This window comes from Aquila chrysaetos, chromosome 23 (assembly GCF_900496995.4).
Source record: "Aquila chrysaetos chrysaetos chromosome 23, bAquChr1.4, whole genome shotgun sequence".
Taxonomy (NCBI): domain Eukaryota; kingdom Metazoa; phylum Chordata; class Aves; order Accipitriformes; family Accipitridae; genus Aquila; species Aquila chrysaetos.
The window spans coordinates 17,320,146-17,336,965 of NC_044026.1; positions in this window are offsets into that span (position 1 = coordinate 17,320,146).

Sequence of the window (16,820 nt, forward strand, 5' to 3'; positions counted from 1 at the left end):
GCTTAATTTGTTTTACATATGGAAGACTTTATAGAGTTTAAAATGTACTATACATATCTCCGTGCTGTGGTTGGATTTTATGGGAAGGCTGCAGGACTAGATGATAAAAAAATATAATGCAATTCCTGAGTGGTTCACTATAGACTAAATGTTGGAAAAATCTCTTTGCATAAACAAGAGCACCAATAATGCCTGTAGAGTGACAAGAGGGGCATGGAAGTCATATATGAGCAATGGAAAAAGCTACCTACCTCAAGACACAGGAGGAGAAACGCTGCATTTTATCATGAAACACAAGAGTCACTTCAGCACACTGTGCATTAGGTAGCACAGTAATAGGCCACTATAATTTAGATGCCACCGAAAGAAGTTGTTTCCATCATCAGAGTGCTGGTCCACCTTCACTGCAGCTCCTTGCCCACTGCCCTGCCACCTTCAAGTCCAGTGATGAAATCTCATAAAACAGACCCCATTTCAGACCACAGTGCATGAAACAGTCTCACTCCACCTGTGAACAGAGTCACTGGTGCCTACAGAATACATGTACGGAACCAGGTAGGTTTCTGTAGAAATAAAAAGCAACTTGGTCAAAGCCACTGAAGCACTGACAAGACAGCTGAGACAACCCGTGTCACCAGCTAAGCGCCAGCCGTCCCCAGCTCCTTCAGCCAGTGCCCGGCGTCCGCGGGGCAGGTGAGGAGCAGCTCTTGCGGTGGGAGCTGTGGGTGTGAAAGCTCCCCAGCGTGCCAAGAACGAAAATCCTGCCGCCGGCTCAGCCAGCGCCCCAGTCTGCTCCCCCAGTTGCCCATCAGGTAGAGCTAGTTAGAGGTCTTTAAACCTGTTAATAGTAGTACTTCCTAACTGTCCAGTTATGAGTACTTTAATTTCTCCCCAGAATGACTTCACAGACTACACGCCTGTTACTGGAATTTACACCTTGGTGGAAAGCACGCCTGGGGAGGCCAGAAGCCACGTATTTACCCTTGCTTCCCACTGCAATCAACCTGCTCTTTCCTCATTTTTTCTCAGCCTTCTCCTCTCTTCCTAGCTTCATTTTCTGCTTAACTCACCTATTTACACCAGGAAGGAGAAAGGCTACAACCAGATTATTAGATTTAAATTTGCCCCACCTCATTCAATGTCGCAAGCAGCTGAAGAAAAGACCTTTCTCTGGGGCTCAGCTGTTTATTTTCCACCACCTGCAGCAGCAGTAATGACGTCCCTCGGATCTGTATTTTTTTCCACCCCCCGGCTGCCCTGGAAAGCTGTGCCCCTGTCAGTCACGGCCAGCACGATGCTCGGCTTCTTCGGGAGGACGTCAGCGCGGTTACAGGTGGTGGGGCACCAGAAGAGAACCGAGCCTCCAAAGAGGGCAGGTGAGGTCCCAGGCAGCAGCTCAGGGAGGGATGGGATGATGTGAAATCAGCTCCTCTTCCACAGTTGCTGCTCTTCCCCTTATCAGTTCTCACAGCGCGGGGAGCCAGGTCCTCCGTGCTGCCCCCACGCATTAAAAACAAGCTCTGCGCCCGACACCTGCCTCCCTCGGGTCTCTGTGGGGCAATTATTCAAGGTTTTCTAGAAGTGTTTCAGGTGGATCAATATTTTATTCCCAAAAGGAAAAGGGAACGTGTAATGCAACAGCTTGGCAAGCAAAACGACTATATTGCTATTAAATGCTTTGCTTCATTTTCCAAGAGAGGTCACTCTCTTTATGTACTTCTAATGAATCTTAGAGATGCTAACAGGAATGTCCCGGGCTTTGCATCAACAACCATCTCTCAGCAGACCAGGTGCTTCTCTTCACTTGGAGTACATGGCTCTCACTGGCATTTTCAGGTGTCATTGCTGCCAGCTTTTGGGCCTATAAACATCACTCTGGTTTTGCCCGTCTCAATATTTTGTTACTTGTGCAAGGCATTATTGCAAGTTGTTCCTCTGATACACAGCACCACGAATAGGTGTTAGTAATGCTGGATTAAATCTTTCAGCAAATGTGAATTGTAAACCTTCCTGTACATAAGGAGAAGTCAGCTGTAGTGCTAGTCAGGCTTTCCTCATGGCCATCTCTTAAAATGTGTATTTAAAGTAAGTAGGTATTTGTTTCACGTGGTTTGGGGAGTTTTCATGCGATACCTTCATGCTGTGTACCATACAGTAATTCACTTGGACTACATTTGCTCTGGGGAGTCAAACCATCCATTTTTCACTCTTTTTGACTGAGTGATTTGCCAGGTGTGAGAAGGAGAACTCAAAAGTGTATAACTAGCCTGAAAGAAAAATAGATGATCCATTTCTGGTTTAATCTCTCTGTTATGCTAGAATATTTCAACAATGGCACAAAACAGATGAAGAAACCACTGCATTCTCTCTGTGAAGCTTTTATGCCTCCTTAACAATGTCTAGGACAGCTTTGGTCCCTTGGAAGCCACCTTCCACTGGGGAAATAAAACTATCAACCTCAAGAGGAACAGGAGTGCAAAAAAGGATTGGATGAGTAAGTAACCCACAGGTTTGGAAACCCCACATGTAAAGAAGGAGAGCAGCAGCAAATGGCGACAATGACAAGCAGAATTGCAAAACTGAATTTGAGTATGTAGGGAGATTATTCAAGGCCCCCGATCCAACACAAGTCTGCAGCACTGCCGTGAAGCAGCAGTGCCTCCCTTGTGCTTACCTGGAACCAGAACCAGAGCCCAAATGGCCTTGCAACGAGACGAGTCAGGGAAGCAATCGAGCTGAAAGATACCTTTTCTAGTTGGATTTGCTTTAGAAAGAACCATTCCTTGCCCTGCCCTCACCATGGAGCAGTATACATGATGGTGCCAACACAAAAGATGTAGTGGGAACGAGAACTGTGGCCCCTCCTTCCAGTGGCCGTATGGACCTACCCTGAAGTAAATGACTGCACAAGCCAGTAATTGGCCTGAAGTCTCTGAAATTCCTTCTGTTCTTTGTAAAATTTGATATCAGTTGTGTGATAGAGAGAACAGGCAGATAGACATACACATATAATTATGTATATACATGTACAGAATTATATTAAAGTTGTTAGAGACCCCGGCAATCCCAAACATTTTAATTTTATAATACTACATCCTTAGCTCATACTGCTCCTGGAAAATAGTGTATCAACCTTCAGCCCAAAGTTCCTTTTTCTCCCTCTCTGTTTGTGCAACTAGTGTAATCTCTGCAGACTTAGCTTCCTATAGTGAATTTTACAGGATATGAACCGTTGTGTTCTCTTGCTTTTCTTGAGGGTTAGTGCTGGTAGATAAATGACAACTAACAGTGAAGACCTAATTTCAGACCTTGAAATATAAATTTCATACTCTGCTGATAGAAAGCGTTCTGAAACCAACTGCTAACTTCCACCTTGCTTGTGGCACCACTTCTACTGGTCTCTAACCACACTCATAGGAGAACTGTGTAGCTAGAGAGACCCAACATAGCATGTAGCATCAGCCAGGGAAGGGATACGGACTCAGGTCGCAGAAGCAGTGTCAGCACGTCATTCTGCTCAGCCAATTAAGCATGCCAGGGAAGAGGACCGTGTGGCACAGGAGCAGTGCTGCAACTCCAGCCTATGCAGCTTCTCATGCAAGGCTACAGGCAGGAATCCTGACATCTGAAGTCAGCTTTTGCTTGCATCCTGCCAGTTCGAGAAATCCAGATTGCTTAGCTTGGCTGCTCTATTCTCAATATTTTGACACACTTTATGTCATCCATAAATTTTATTTGCACTGCTTTTCTATTTACTTTTCCAGTAATTTATAAAACGGTATTTAATAGCGCTGACCTGGAACTGATCTCTGCAAAATCCCGTTTGAAATACTGCTATTCAATGATAAATCTTGCATGACACCACTTTGATATATACCAGCTACCAAGTGCCTAAATCCATTTAATTTGCACTTAATCAATATCAGATAGTGTTGACTTCTAATCACAATAACATGCAGTTCAGTGCTTTACGAAAGGCAGTTTCTGTGGTATGTAAACAATTGCTTTAATGAACCAAACTTATCTCATCAGAGGAATGAAACCAGACCAACACGCCATAAAAGCTGGTTGACTCATTTCCATCTTTTAAATTTGAAATAATTAAATCCCCATCAGCATTCTGATTTTCACCCTTCTGTCTAGGTCTGATGTCAGCCTGGTTGGTCTAATAGCTTTAGTCATTCCACCTGCCATTTCCAGCTACTCGTATGGCCTTAGCACGCACCCTCCTGCCTGGAGCCTCCTTGCTGTCAGCAAGGTAACTCAGGTTTTCTGCCTGAATCATATGATATTAATAGATTCATCCAGTTATACTGAAAAGCACAGGCTTTTCCAAATTCTTCACAACATCCTTTCCGAATATTTATAGCTGTGTCAGTAATTCAAGTAGCATCATGGAAGGCAGAAAATGGTATAACTTTAGCACATGCAGAGATCCCAATGTAGCATGACTATTCAAAATCCTAGACACGGAAAGCTTTTACTGAAGAGCCAGAAGAGCCCAGTATTTGCAGTTTTGTAAGCCATAGTGTTTGGATAATTCTCCTTCTACATCATCAGCACTGACATGCGAGACTTCTGATTTTGTGAACCTGTGAGCTCTTGTTTGAATGCTCTTCAGGTTTCTTACCCCAAAATGTCTTATTGCTTTTGTTGTTATAAACTCTGTCTGTCCCTTTTAAACACTGGCTAGCTGGTATGAATGCATACTGCTAGTACGAATGTCCCTAGACAAAGGAACTGTTATGAAGAAATAGAATGAAACATAAATAGTGAAGACATCCCCACTGCCCAGTTCCCTACAACAGATCACAAAGCCAGTACTGCCAGCCCATCAAATCTCTTTCAGGAGAGGAAAGAAACAGTGCAGACATGTCCCAAAGAGACAGGCATAGGAAAAGATCCATAATTAATACCTAGATGCAGAAAAAGATCAATTTCCATAACAAAAATACTATGTTTCCTGGTATTTTGGGGGGAAAATGCCACATCTGAATTACAGAGTTGCTGCATCCAGAAGCTACAGCTTAAGATGAATGAGAAATTCTTTTTTTTGCACCTCATTGCTGACCTGAAGTTTTCTCTCTTTCTATAACCAGTTGTTCTGACAACAACAACCCTGAATAATGGGGTTACTCAGGGGACTAGGACACCTGGGAGAATGCATAACCAGTATTCACACCTGGTTTTCACAAACAGCCTCACTCACCTTCAAAACGGATGGAATAGAAATACCGCGAAGTATATGATGTACAAGCAATGACAACAAAACTAAATCTTTTTTCTAGTTTGTTTTTGCCCAAACCACAAAAGTTCCATTGAGCAAAAAGTCTAAATTCCAGCTTAACATGCTGGAGGGCACAAGCAAAAGAAAAGAAGCTCTTACAGTGACAGACAGAAAATTAATTCCTCCCATCCATAGGTATGCAACTCCACAGCAGTGACAGAGCACAATTCAGGATGTTAGCACCTCATTTTCAGCTGTCATTTATAAACAACTAGTCCATTTACTCTACCTGACTTCCAGTTATGTCAGATGCATTCAGCTTGCTTTGGAAAGATCCACTGAGCATTTTTCTTTAAGGGCACTGGAAGCCCGAGAAGAAAAAGTTCAAAGCATCTGAGAAAAGTTTGTGTCATTTGGTTTTCACAGAAGAGTCATGCAATGGTTAAAATTTAGCAACATAATGTTTAGACACACATACAATCTGGCCATAGCATTTTGAATTAACTGCAACCTATTCAAAATCTGGTATTTTCAATTAACTGGAGCTTATTCACATCTGGCAAGCTAGCAAACAGAGCAGGAGGGTGTTACAGCAGCTTAGCGGAAGCCTGCCATGAATACACATTTGGACAGCCTGGGAGAGCATCAGTGTCACTCTGGGAATGTTCCTGGCATGGTAAAAGAAAAACATCAAAGACGTTACTGATTTAAAACTGCCTCCAAGAGTGCAATCTGTAGTGACAGGAAATGGAAAAATTATCCTCAAAGGGACTGCAAAGAAAAAGCTAGTCCGGCATGATAGTGGGTTCCACACATAAAGCTTATGTTTTGTCAAAAAACTCACTAAAGCAAAATATTGTGCAGTTTTTGGCCCATATTCAGAAACAAGTCTTTAGGGCAGCTCAGAAACTGCAGGAACCAAATCAAATTTGGAAGGGACAGCTCAGAAAGGAAGCCTTGTCATCTGCATGGTACATCTAATATTTTAAAAGGCTACTGTAACCTAGATACCAGCGTTGAAAAAACAACAAAAGACTAATAAGGGCTGAAGATGGAACCATGAAGAGCTACGAGAAGAAAAAAAGATCGACCAGAATAGCTAGCAGAGAACTCTGTCTGAGACTACTCCAAACATGCCAAAATAATACTCATGGTAACCCACAGTGCCTCTTCAAAGTTGACATTGCCTCGGTGTGATTGATGGAATCAAAAGCTGCCAATAAACACAGGGGAAGAAAAAGGACACAGCTTTGATTCCAGGGTAGGCTGAGGACTATTATAGTCCATTAAATTACTATACGTAATTCCCATGCATAATGCACAAATGCAAATTCTCATGGAGTATATGTTATTGAGGCTTAATTGGAAGAATTAATTGACATAGGCTTTTGCAGTAGGAAAATCTATTTATAGGATGTGTTTTTGTAAACCATGGAAACAGCCTTTTAATTTCCTTTACCAGTTATTAAGCTGAACAACCTAGCTGCTAAAATGTATTTTAAGAAAACTGTTTAAGTATTCAGAGACAATATACAGAGTAAATTTCTTGACACAGTCTGAATCCTATTGCTACACAGAGCCCTGTAAGAGCACTTCAGTAAAACATATCATTCTGATCACTCTTAGCATTTAGATATTGCTGCATAAAAATGAATTTCATTTAGAGAGGGTAAGACATTGGTTACACTCCATCTTAACTTGGCTTTACACTTTTGGGGCATTCCCCTTTGCCCTAGGCCAGCCAGAGATTAAGTCCTTGACAAAGTTGGAGGAGACCCACTACATTAAATTACTTTTGCTTCAATGAACTCTTCCAGCCTCTAGGGATCACGAGAGTGGCACAAAAGATCTATAGCAAGGCTGAATTTTTGGCCTGCTGCTCCTTGCCGATTCATACGATCTATTCATATAGAAACTAAATAATATTGATACACAATCAATTCCTGTAGTCCCATTATGGTTTGGAGGCAACAAAATGGACAGCAACAACCAAGAGTCTAGAGAAGAAAACTGATTTTCATGTATATTTCCTTGTAACTTAGGTACTTATTTTTTATAGCTGATGGGACAAAGTGCAGGTCTGGGGCATTTGCAGATACCCCTTTGATTTGTTTGCCAGATTTAAAACCAGTCCTTCATACTCTCGGGTTTCCCATGTATCCAAAAGATCATTCCAAACAGCTGCAGTATTTGGCACCGGGGGCCCTTGTGAGGGTGACCACATCAAGAAACACTGAGGAAGAAAAAGCGCATATGCTACAAGGTGGTGGTGGTGGATAGGAAATGTGCATTTGGGACACAGACAGACAGCCTGGAAAAGCTGAGGGGATCGTTCTTCCTTCCTGCTGATAGTCTGTGCCAATGACCGGGGCAAGCGCGGTCACAGCCTGAATGGCAGAGGGAAGGAGAAGGGTTGTGTCAAGGGACATAGGATCCTGGACCTCATCTCGCATGGATTTCCACCTGGAATATCTCAGGCAGCCAAGGAAGGTACACGAATTAGAAAAACTACAGGCATGGGTGATTACTGAATGGCATAGGTAGCCAGCCTGCATGTTTAACAAAGTCTGGACAAAGCCAATTCTTTGCACATGTGCTGGGCAGCCAATATGCAAATTTCTGCATTACTTAGATCTCTTGAGCAAATGGTCAAATTCCTCTTGGGAACTTAACAATGTCTCTAGTCATAAAAAAGGCAGAGGGCACAAGAGGTAATACTAAAAGAAAGACAAAAGCCCCTGGTTCCCACCAGTAAATCTGCATCTATGGTCACAACATCTTTTCTTCATATCCTGAAGCAAAAGAAGGAAAACCAGAACTGAGAGCAAATGGTACAATAGATATGCTTTTCAACAGCATTGCTCTTGCAGTTTTCAGGGCAGAGATGTACTTCGGGTTAAAAAAACCCTTTTTCTCACAGTACAAATAATACAGAACTCTGGGCCACTGTGTAAACAAATCCAAGCATATTCTGCTCTGACTCCCATTAAGTCAGTTTTTTCTAGTCAAACTGATTGGCGGCAAAGTCCTAGTTTACTAATTGGTTCAGGTGGTCTTTTCAAGTATCATCAGCTGCTATGTTTTACCTGGTATCCACCTAAATGAAAGGTAGATCTAAACTCCCTGACCTTTTTAAGGAAGTTTGTCTATGAATCTAATTTTGTTATGCAATGCCATTTTTTCCTCCCTAGTGGGGAGATGTTTACAGTGTTGAGACATTTTAACATGGAATTACATAGAAAGTATTGCCTGAACATGGCATTGTACTAGATCTTCAGACAATGAAAACGTTATGAAATCTTTATAGGCATCATTCCCACCAGAAGATATTTTCCATAGTAAATGTAGCTGTTTTCCTGCTCCAAAGTCAAACCACTGTTTTTTAACAAAAAAAATAAATATAAATGCATTTCCCAAACAGGTGATGAAAAAGAATGAAGTACAGCTGTGTTACACATATAACACTCCAAAGCAAAAAGCTACCAAAATCTTTAAATTTTTCGTATTGTTCCCAACACTGTACTTAGAAAAATTTTCCACCACCACAAAATTCAGAGGAAATCAATTCAGCTGCAGAGAACTTTTGAGATCACAAGGGCCAGAGATACTACAAGTAGAGATACATGAAGTGGTATAATTGGTGCGTGAATATTGGGATACTACTAATTTTATACCAACATAATCCATTTAATAGTCTTAATCAGTGTAACTGAAGTAAGTGTTGAAAAGGTGCAACAAAATATAACCCGAACCGCTGCCCAGGCTATCCGAACACATCTCCTCCGTCTCATCACTCCCATAACCTGAACTCACGTTCCTCTGTGCATCAGCAGACTGGAGGTAGGATTAAGAGCTTCAGACCAAGCTGAAACATGGCAGGTCCTTTGACTTTAGGTTACGCTCTGACATGCATCTTCGTACTCGCAGAACTGCATTTCAAGAGTATGTGTCTTCATTCGCCTTTAAGCCTTTAAGCCTCCCCTCGGCCGTACTAGTTGAGTACAATCCTTTTGGCCCCTTCACAGGTAAGCTCCAGCGATACAGCCAAGAAACCTACTGTGCTCTAGTTTAGCAATTATTTCAGTTGCTGAGTCTGAAGTCAGCATTTGACGAGAATCGAAACATGCAAGTGCTAAAAAGCACAAATGGTGGTAACAGCAGGACCTCTTCCAAAACACTTCTGCTTCTACGTTTGCTGGGGACCCTCAGTTCCTGATAATTGCCGCTGTTCCTCAGAACATGCAAAGATGATTTGTTAATAGAAGCCACTGATGGCTTTGGTAGACACTTGAGTCAAGATATTGTTTTCTTTAGTTTACATGCTTCCCCCCTCCCAATAATTTGAGAACTGTGCCTTTCGTTAAAACATAACTTTAAAGATTTTCAGCAGCTCTTGAAATAGGCTTGTTTGGGGTAGTGCGCATATATTTGATATAACTCATTACTCTATTAAGCAGATGCTATAGGTATACTTTTTGCCAAGTAAGTAAATCTGAAATACCTGTAATATGAGACAGCAATACCAGAGGTATATTATTTTGATGGAAATATGAAAGCGCATATTTCCCAAATAATGCTAGCAAACTTCATTCACTCAGAAAAAAAACCCCCAACTCTTCAGATATAATAGTGCTTTTCTACTGTTACACCATCTTGAGAAAATGGGGAAATCTTATTAGACATTTAAAAATAATACGAAGGAACAACTAACTTCAGTTGTCTGAAAAGGGTTACAACACTCCGTCTTCCCTACTGCATTCAATTTTGACCTACTGGAGATGCAAAAATGTTATCAAAGCACGATGTTTCAATACAGTGAAGTTAGACATCTCTGTTCTTTCTGTCCATGTCACAAGAACTCCCAGATAAGAAAAATGACTATCAGCAATCTAAAGTATGATGTAACATACTAAAAAAGTTATGAAGACTAAACTTTACTTTCAGACACAATATTGATTCTTTCAGGAAGGAGCTAAATTAAATTGGTTTATGGAGAGGAATCTCATCATACCATTTCCTATACTGTGCCTACTAGGCATGAGACAGACAAGTTTATTGTGCCGTTTATGCACTAATACATGATGCATTCATTTTTTTAAAGGATAAATATATATACGTAGTATCCACGGTTTCATAATATTTTCCTTTCTTTACCACATATGGAAGAGAAACCATGAGACAAAACTTACTAAACACGGCAGGGAATCTGATTCAGGCCTGGGACATAAAAGAAAAGTTGCCAACAGTTGCCAATGTTTGAGCTGTTTAGCCGATTTCCACCAAAGGGAATGCGGCAGAAGATGAGGACAAAGTGGCTGAATTCATTCGTTACATTAAGCAGACATACTGACTCCAAGCAGAGGGAGGCTGAGCGACAGACATCACTTGACAGGAAGATAGTGATTTTCTCATATGTCTCCAGCACGCAGACAAATTGCAGATTGGCAAGAACTTGAGGATACTCGTACTGCTTCAAAAATGAAGAACATAAAGGGAGTAACCGTTGCCAGTGTTGTTAACTAAAAGTACCAGGAGATATGGGCAAAACATAGTTAACCCCTTTCCCAACTCCATCATCTTATCCTGGATTTCTTCAGGCTTTTCTCTGCCCCAGTTCGTGAAGATGAATGCAGACAACATGGAATCAGACAAACCCTCTGGCTATATCCCTGGTGGATGCAGAATGGTAGAGGTGTGCACATTTAGAAAGTTGGAGGCAAGGTGCTGCTACCTTTACCATCATCTGGATGCCAACATTGCCAACGACGTATAGGTGGATTGCGGCACCTCCCGTAACACCTGCATGCTAAAAGTGAGCAATTTTATGAAGAGTAGAGCCTGCACAGACAATGATCTATTAGTCATAATATAAAAATTTTAAGTGCTTTACTAAGCAGTTGGAGACAGAAATCACAAATAAATAAACACTTGAGAATTTGATGAGTAATCAAGTGCTAATACCCCTGCTCACGACTGTTAAATACCGTGGGTCATGTTATAATAGTACCATAGTACAGAGTTTTAGAATCATGCTTCTTTAAATGATTACTTCTACAGCGAGGGGACTGCTAATTCCTGTCGGCCATCTTGGGCCTTATTGCTTTTGCAGATAGAAGTGGGTAAGAGTTTACTCAACAAATTAATATTTAATTTTAACTGTCTTTTCTTGGTAGTTTGGGGTTCCGTCACCTGCCCAAGTCTGGGGAATCCCTAACAAATCCTTGACCTGATTGGTCAGCAGGTTAGGGTGACAGAATGGAGAAATTGTGTGGTAGGATTCGTCCCGACGCATTTGGAAAGGGACCTCTGTTGCAAGAGGCAATGAAAGTGTGCCTGAAACTTCTCGAAGCTGTACTTCATCCTGCACAAGGTAACATCCTCATTGCCTGATCCTGCACGCAACATCGGCAAAGGCCTAGTTAGAAGTCAGATCAGAGCAGCGAGTTGGCACCAGTGCTGCAACCTCTTAGCATTGTCGTTGAAAGGCAGCAGTTCTCAGACTGCTTCTCTTCCAAAAATTTCCTGAGCTTTTACTATCCGCAAGTTCTGTGCGTCGTGGTGTTTCCATGCCTGCAGCAGTTCCTCGATCTCAGTTTCCCTGCAGCACTGCTCATGTGCCTCTCTTCTTCCATTCTGCTACTGCTGGAGGTTTTGTTCTTCTGTTCCTGCTGTCCTGTGCACAGAAGCTATATATATCCTCAGGCTCCTCTGCTGATAACCAATGGGAAGTTCAGTACGGTTTTGTGTGTGTGTGTGTGTGTGTGTGCAAGAAATCAAATCGTCTCTACCTTATTTTTTCATGACAAGGCCACAGTTTGTAACCTTTATCATTTTGGTATGCCAGCCTTTCCCATACAACCATAACTGCCCGGTCCAACTCTGCAACAAAAATGAGTAGGAAGCTTAATCACATCAGAAAGACATGTCATCATCCCCTATCTCTCACTTTTTTTTTTAAAAAGCACAAACCTTTTTTATGTGGCTAACTCAAAACTCATATCAGACCCTCTTTTGCCAGCTGGTGTTCCATAATACTGTCAAGCTGGATAACTCATCAATGATACAGCTTTTGAAGGTCCCAGAGTGGAAAAGAGAGTGGCGGTCACCATTATTGATGTGACTGGAGGACTATAAGAGCTTGTCAGCCATGATATGTCTGTGAGTGGAAGGATCAGCAAGGAGATTAGCAAAAACGTGGGTGGACCAGCAACGTTTTCTCTATCAACTAACATGACAGATTCAACAGTAAGAAGGATTTCTCCAAAGGACCCAGACAACCACTGATAAGCTTCTGAAGTGTCATTGACTAACCAACAGGCAGTCCCTTCTCTCCTGCCTCTTACCTCCCTCTGTGACAGTGGTGATAGGAAAAAAAGGACCAAACCAAAATGGTTTCAATAATTCCATTAGGAGATTCTCTGTAGAAAGTATTTGAAAGTCTCTGTGAAGAGAACCCAAACAAACAGAAGGCAAAAATGAAACAAAAAAAGCAAACAAGTAAGAGACTTCTCAAAAATTAATAGTCCTTTCCATGCCCAAAGTCATACAATTAATGTTCTTGAAAAGAGTTTTGTCAAGACTGAACTTAAGTCTTTGACTTTATTGCTGGCAGATGTTGGTCCAGTCATGATGGCCATGTAGTTCACAGGTAGACAAAGCCACAGTTCTATTTTTATAGGTATGTCCTTAAATTACTACTCACAGAATAGATGTTTCAACAGTTTTTATGCAGTGAGGATAAATGCCCCACCTCAATTGCTTCTTTGGACTCATTCGAGGCCTTCCTCTCCCTCTTCATACCTGGGAAAGAAGTCACTCATAGCAGTACGTTTGTCTAGGGTGTCAGGTTCCGTGATTGGAATAATGGCAATAATTTCATCAAAATGTGCATGTTAGGCTATGGAGTGGGGCTGTTTCTACATGCCTGTTTTGTGTACCTTGCTTTTGCACGTAATTGCTTGGGGTGCTTGGTTGTATTTCAAGCCCATGAGCAGTCACATGAGTTGGCTGGAAATTGCATTGCAGGAGTGAACAGTCCTTCTGCTCCCCGCCCCCCCTCACTCTGCTTGCAATGTTTCTTCCAGATATTCACCCCAAATCTTCCCTCTTGCCTACCTGTACACTGGGAGCTGAAAACTGCCTTGTTAGATGAGGAAGCAATGGTTGGCTAGACACAACAGGATCCACCAGTAGCCTACGGTGCAGCAAAGCGTTAAACAGCTAACAGAGCCTGTCACTACCAGAAGTGAGAGAAAGTATGGAAAAGGAACAGAAAACACAAACCCAGGAATTTACAGGTTGGGCCACTGGAAAACTGACTATATTTCAGCTACTAATTCTCATGCAGTGTTAGCGTACAGTGAACTGACTAGAGAATGAGTAGCTGAAACAGGTACATTTGCTAAGGCAGAGGGGGATTTTTCAAGTCAAGCTCTGGCCACCACCCTGTGAAAGTGAATCTGGAGAAGCACAGTGTGAATGCTAGGGTGGTACAGGCAGGAATACAAGCTCATGTATACCTTCCAGAGTATCTCCTAAAGATAAACACCAGCAGTGAATTTATACTGTATACAGGCTTTAAGTTTTGAAAAGTGAGTTAGAAATTAGCAGATGACTTGACCTGTGCCAGTCATTCCTCATATGCCTTTGGTAAATTTAATTGCTGAAATGCATTCAGCTGAAATTAATGGAAGAGAGTCAATTAAAAGACTACATACCTGTTAAGAGCTCATATTTAACCTATTTCTAGATCTCCTCACAGGTGTCAATAAACCAAAGCTTGGTTACACTAAATTTCTTTCCAGATGCCAGTTGACATTAATTAGAATCTGAGAAAAGATTATAAAGGATTGAACTGACCAAGCAAACTCACTCAACTTTTGCCATGCTTGTGACAATTATACAAAAGTAGGTCACAATATCGCTACCAAGGAGAAGAAGAAATGCTCTGAATGAATAAGACCTGTAGGGAAAATGGAAATTTGGAGAAAACAAGTGAAATGCTTTTGCTAGAAATAACTAGCTATATGACTTCTTACAGAAGTTTTACTAGATACAAATCTATTAAATCACTTCTGTGGCTTTTTTACCATGAATACTTTGATATAGGTATCAATAATAATATCACAGCATAACAATCTTTAAATTAAATGTATGCTGAGGACTCCACTGTTGATATTCTCAGTAGAGCCACACTGTTATTAACAATTGCTTTAAGCACATTACAAAAGTGCAGTAAAACATCAAGCCTTACTAAGACAGAAAAGTAAGATATGTCCTTGAACATGTCAAGAGTAATTAGTCCAAGTTTGTGGTTCACCAGCTTTGCAAACTTTGTGAAGTAATCCATTAACTGTTTTGGTGGAGAGTGCTTTTGCTCTGTACTCAAGCTCAGCAGGAGAGCAGAGTAGGGTTCCTCAATCAGTCATTTTCTTTCTTAAAAAAGGGAGCATCTAAATATAGTATTTGACCACATCGTTTGGCAACCTAAATGACACAAGATTTCTGAAGTGATAAAGCTATAACTTTTTACTCATGCACGTAGTTTGCTTTATAACGCAATTAAAAGATTTCTTTTTTTTTAACACTTTATGCAGTTGTAAGTATTCTTCATCACAACATACTTTTAAAAACCTCCTATTTATTGCACAGGCTCTACCCAGGTAACTCTTCTGGCTCACCTTTTACAATTACGGTACTAAAGCTACACTATTTCCCTATGTCAGGCGTAGAATGATACAAAACCACTGAAGTGCTGCAAGCATCCCCTTGCAAACAGCTTGACAACTCTATACACTGGTTGAAAGTTACTAGGGCACAGTTTATTTTTAGGACAGCTTCAGTCTTCCTCATTGGAATTCCATTTATTACAGTCAAAAGAATACAATTCTGATCACTGCAACTAATTAGCAGCTTGAAGTAAACAGAAAAAGAAAGGCTGAAAGACAGCACTTATTAACTTTATTTGCATGACTAGGGGAGGAAAGAATTATCTAATGCTTCATCCATTTTTCCATTAAGGCCTAATTTAAGACATTGACTCATGAATACATTTTAGGAGAACAATTTACAAGTAGAAATGTGTCTTCAAATGATTTGAAAATAAGTCAGTGGCAACAAGAAACGACTAACTACCCAAAGGATGGGTAATTCCCTTGTTTGTCACCACCTACCATCGCAATTCATACACTTGCAGGGAGATGATACGGCTACATTACATGTGACACTGCATATATTAGTTTTTTCTCTGTTTACAAAGTTATTTTCCTTCATATAAGAATAATAGAAACAAAAGACAGCCTCGCGGATGGGTGAAGGAGGCAAGAGGAGAATTTCAGCAGAATATAGACACTATATTCACCTAAATGAAACTACCAAACCCCAGCCCTAATTCTGGAGGTATATTGAGGATCGCTCTCACCCGATCAGCTCCCTTTGATGCCTCAGCGTTCCTTATTTAACATATTAAAGGGTGCCCAAAACATTGCACTGTGTTGTTTGTTTTTAAGCTTGAACAGAAATAGGAAAAAAATGCAAAGAGGTTTTGCACACTGAAATATCTTGAAGATGTTCCTTTATACAATCTGCCAGAACACACAAACGCAGGCAAATTGTGGATTAAAGACTCTCACCTCAGTTTAACCCCTGGCTTGACTATCCAATCAGAACCCAGCAGGCATCTGAACAAGCATACCAAGGAAAATTAACTTCTAATTTTCTATAGGGGGCCAAGCATAAGTACAAACTGTTTAAGTGTTTGCCAAGCAGAAGTGTCCACTTTCTTTGTTTCACTTGGAAAAAAAAGATCCGTAAGCTGGCATACACCCAGATACTTGGCAACCTGAAATTAGGATAGGTGATTCTGACTCCAGAGAAGTCTGAATTCCATTGTGCTACTGCTTTACATGAGGGAAATAACAAAATGTCATCTCCAGACCAGATGGCAGGAAAATAATCTTCAATCAGAAGACAAAACATGACATGTCAACTTCTGAAATGTTAATATCTAAACAATCTTGCACATTGATTTTTAAAGCTAAAAGGAAAACTGTGTATCTTCCATAAGTCAACCAGCAAAATTTTAACCCTTGCTCAGGCATCTGTAATTTTTTGCTAGACAGTAGATGGGTTAGGCAGCTGCTTCTCATAGATTCCCAATTCATTTAAACATCAACTAATTAAAACATTTTAATTTGAACAAACTTTATGATCCTTAGCCTCCTTCTTAGGTTATGAGATCAAAAAGAAGTATGTAGAAAACTGATAAATAATCAGGCACTTACCCCTACCTCTCTTAAGTCATAACTTTAAATTACTTAAATTTAAAACTTTATAGATATGTTATTTTAAATGCCTGAAAAGTTAGAAAGTACGTACACCTTCTACCTGCCTAGCCAAAAGGAATGATGTTAATAATCTTATATTTAATGTTGCACCTCTTTACTGGAACACTTCCATCATACTTTTAAAACTATATTGAAAACGTATCAAGTAACACTCCTGAGACTCAGCAAAAACAGCTTGCATAATGGAGGTTCCTTTCTCATAAAGCCGGAGAGGACCTGAACTCTGCTGCACGCGTGGGGACACTTCA